Source organism: Phoenix dactylifera, chromosome 3 (genome assembly GCF_051530095.1).
Source record: "Phoenix dactylifera cultivar Ajwa chromosome 3, Ajwa_hap1_PhDact_Kaust_v1.1, whole genome shotgun sequence".
In the NCBI taxonomy this organism is placed as follows: Eukaryota; Viridiplantae; Streptophyta; class Magnoliopsida; order Arecales; family Arecaceae; genus Phoenix; species Phoenix dactylifera.
In genome coordinates, this window is record NC_143192.1 from 31,980,684 (window position 1) to 31,985,287 (window position 4,604).

Genomic DNA, 4,604 nt, shown 5'->3' on the forward strand with positions numbered 1-4,604 from the left:
AGTGGAATAGGGACAACATCGGTCGATTAAGTCGTTCATGTTGTGACAATTTCTTGGGACACATTCCTGAGATTTTATCGCAATATCTCACCCCTTGTGAGATGGCTGATTTAAATAAAGATGTGGGGAGTCACCATGATCGAGAATGTGAACTCCCTGTTATGACTTTAAGATAATACCTACAACCTACTAGAACTAGTCAGCCTTCATGCATGATTTTTTCTGATAATGTAGGATATTTTGACATCAAACTAGGGATAATTCAATTGCTACCAAAATTTCATGGATTAGAGTCTGAGAGTCCTTACCTTCATCTGAAAGACTTTGAAAAATTGAGTATTACATTTAGAGTGCCGAACGTCACCGAGGATGTCCTCAAGCTGACATTGTTCCCTTTCTCTCTAAAGGATAAGGCCAAAACATGGCTAAACTCCTTGCGACCTAGATCAATAAAAACTTGGCAAGATATGCAGAGAGAATTTTTGAAAAAGTTCTTTCCCACGCAAAGGACGAACTTTCTAAAAAGGCATATCAGCAATTTCCAACAAAAAGACAATGAAACTTTTTATGAATGTTGGGAGAGATTTAAAGACCTTCTTCTCTCATGCCCTCATCATGGGTTTGAAACTTGGAGAACTATTAGCTTCTTCTATGAAGGTTTATCTCCATAGTTGAAATAGTTTGTAGAGACCATGTGCAATGGTAGATTTGTAAAACAACCTGATGAGGTATGTGAGTATTTGGATTCCCTTGCTGAGACTGCCCAACTTTAGGATAACGGGGATAGAAACAATAAGTCTATGCCCAAGCCTACCAGCTCTGGACAGGGTGGCCTTTATAACCTCAGAACTGAGGATGATCTTCATGCTAAAATGGCAGCCCTTACTAGGAAGGTAGAAGAAATTGAACTTAGGAAGGTTGAGCCTATTAAGATTATAAAGCTCAGAAACGAGTGTTGTGGGATCTGCGACATGTCTGATCATACTACTACAGATTGCCCCACCATACCGGCATTCAAGGAAGTCTTGCATGATCAAGCAAATGCTATGAACTCCTACCAGAAGCCTTATAATGATCTATTCTCGAATACCTATAACCCTGATTGGAAGAATCATCCAAATTTTTGGTGGAGAAACGATCATCCTCAGCAGTCATACCATCCAGCTCCTCCACCGGCACATCCTACTTTTGCATCACCACCTTCTCAAAAGCCAAATATTGAGGATACCTTACAATCGATACAATCTTTTCTACAAGGTCAAGCCAATATCAATGCTCAAAATACTCAAAATTTTGAAGATATAAGGAACCAATTGTCAATGTTGACTACCGTCCTAAGTACCCATGAGAAGGGTAAGCTTCCAGCTCAACCCCAATCTAACCCACAAGTGCATGGTAGCAATAATACAGCTCCTTCTAGTTCGCATATAGAGCATGCAAAGAGCATCATGACTTTGCATAATGGAAAAGTCATTGATCAAACCATCCAATTGAGACCGCAGATCACTTCTAATTCCGATGTGCCCAAAGCCGATGAAAAGGACAAAGAAAAAGTTGAGGTTCCAACTTCTACCGAGAAAGTCGAATGCCCTTTTTCCCCACCTTTTCCACAACGGTTAAGGTTGTTGCAAAAGCTTGAACCAAATTTTAAAATTCTTGAGCTTTTTAAGCCAACCTCCGTCACTTTGCAATTAGCTGACAGGTCAATCAAGATCCCGAGGAGGATTATCGAGGATGTATTGGTCTAAGTAGACAAGTTCTACTTTTCTGTCGATTTTATCGCATTGGATATACATCCGGCTTCGAACTCACAGTCTCAGATTTCGGTCATTTTAGGATATCCATTTCTTGCAACTTCTAATGCATTGATTAATTGTAGGAATGGCGTCATGAAGCTTTTCTTTGGTAACATGATCCTGAAACTGAACATTTTTAATGTGTGCATGCAACCCAATGATCACGAAGAGAATAAGGAGGTTGATTAGGTTGAAACTATCGTGGAAGAATATTTGTTAGCCGAAGCATTTCACGACCCATCTGACGATAGCTTAATTGATTGGTGTTCTAATGGCACCAATGAAGATGATTTGTTGGTCACACCTAGTGTGGACTATTTGAATGCCATGATGACCAATGGGTGGAGGCCAAAAATAGAAGATTTTGAGCAACTGCCATCTCGAGAGGCAAAGATAGTACCATTCCATGAACAAGCGCCTAAGCTCGAGTTGAAACCCTTACCGAAGGAAGAAAGAAAGAAAATTACTTGGTGTTCTAAAGAGTCATAAAGGAGCCCTAGGGTGGTCTATTGCCAACTTGAAGGGGATTAGCCCCTTAATTTGCACACACCGGATATATTTGGAGGACAATGCCAAAACCACAAGGCAAATGCAACGAAGGTTGAATCCTACGATGAGAGATGCGGTTAAGGCAGAAGTCCTCAAGTTGCTTGACGTGGGTATTATTTACCCAATTTTTGATAGCAAGTGGGTAAGCCCTACTCAAGTCGTTCCTAAGAAGTCGGATTTGACAGTAGTAGAAAATGAACAAGATGAACTAGTCCCAACTCGTGTCCCGACGAGTTGACGCATGTGTGTCGACTACCGAAAGCTGAATTTGGTCACAAGGAAGGATCACTTCCCTCTACCCTTCCTAGACCAAGTGTTGGAGAGAGTTGCGGGGCACGATTTTTATTGTTTTCTCGATGGCTATTCCGAATATTACCAAATTAAGATTTCACCAGAAGATCAAGAGAAAACTACCTTCACTTGTCCTTTTGGCACATTCGCTTTCCGTTGGATGCCATTCGGGTTGTCTAATGCGCCTGCAACATTCCAAAGATGCATGCTCAGTATCTTTGAAGACATGAACGAGAAGTTTTTGGAAGTGTTCATGGATGACTTCTCCATTTTTGGTGACTCATTTGATGATTGCCCGTCACATTTACAAGCAGTCTTAGCTCAATGTATGGAGAAGAATTTGATACTGAATTGGGAGAAATGCCACTTCATGGTGCCAAAGAAAATTATCCTAGGACATATTGTTTCATCGAAGGGCATGAAAGTTGATAGAGCTAAGATCGACTTAATCACCAAGCTACCTGCACCCAAGACGGTTAGAGATGTTAGATCATTTTTGGATCACGCCGGCTTTTATAGGAGGTTCATCAAGGACTTTGGTATCATAGCTCGACCATTGTGTAACCTCCTAGCTCTTGATACACCATTCAATTGGACTGAAACCTGTCAAGTTGCATTCAAAGATTTAAAGTCTATGCTTAGCACTGCACCCATTGTGCGACCATCCGATTGGTCGCTACCTTTTGAGATCATGTGCGACGCTAGCGACTATGCGATAGGAGCTATCCTAGAACAACGTAAGGATAATAAGCCACATGTGATTTACTATGCAAGCAAAATCTTAAACGATGCTCAAATGAATTACATCACTACCGAAAAGGAATTGCTTGCAGTAGTATTTGCATTAGACAAATTTTGCTCTTATATCCTTGGTGCTCCTATTATTATCTTCACGGACCATGCAGCGCTAAAATATTTGCTGGATAAGAAAGACGCCAAACCACACTTAATACGATGGATACTTCTACTCCAAGAATTTGACATTACTATCAAAGATAAAAAGGGGGTAGAGAATATGGTCGCTGACCATTTATCATGGCTAGTTTTTTATGATTCGGTGCCACAGTTTTTCATCATGGACTCATTCCCCGAAGAGCAGTTGTTTGCACTTTCTACTATGCCATGGTATGCTGACATTATAAATTTTCTTATTACGAACCGAATTTTGGAGCATTGGGGGTCGACAGATAGAAAAAAATTTCTTGTGCGAGGTGAAGAATTATTACTGTGACGAACCCTATTTGTTTAAGTATTGCAATGATCAAATCTTTAGACGATGCATACCAGATCATGATATACAAAGCATACTCTCTTTTTGCCATACTAGTGCTTGTGGTGGACACTTTGCCTCTAAGAAAACTACTGCAAAGGTCTTGCAATGTGGTTTCTATTGGCCTACAATATTTAAAGATGCCCACGAGTTCTGTAGGACATGCGATCCATGTCAACGTATTGGAAGTCTAACTCGTAGGCAAATGAGGCCTCTTTAGCCCATTACTGTTATCGAGATTTTCAACTGTTGGGGCATTGATTTCATGGGCCCATTCCCACCATCTTTTGGACTCAAGTACATACTAGTTGGTGTTGAGTATATGTCCAAATGGGTGGAGGTTGTCGCTTGTAGGACCAATGGTCACAAACCTGTCCTAAAGTTTTTAAAAGAAAATATTTTTTCACGATTTGGGATGCCAAAGGTCATAATTAGTTATGGTGGAAAGCACTTTTGTAATAAGCCTTTCGAGACCTTATTGAAAAAGTATGGTGTCACTCATAGAGTTGCCACCCCATGTCATTTGCAAACTAGTGGCCAGATAAAGTTAGCCAATAAGGAGATCAAGCGTATTTTTGAGAAAACAGTGAACCCATCACGAAAAGATTGGTCCTTGAAACTATCAGATGCATTGTGGGCTTATCGTACTACATACAAAACCATTCTTGGCATGTCTCGCTACCGGCTAGTCTACGGAA

General features: G+C 40.6%; 1 non-coding gene across 1 annotated transcript; it reads right to left on the reverse strand.

The window, feature by feature from the left end:
* Positions 1-513: 513 nt before the first annotated feature.
* LOC148714310 (small nucleolar RNA R71) lies at positions 514-622 on the reverse strand. Its single transcript, XR_015976900.1, has one exon. It is a non-coding gene; the product is annotated as a small nucleolar RNA R71 (small nucleolar RNA).
* Positions 623-4,604: the final 3,982 nt, after the last annotated feature.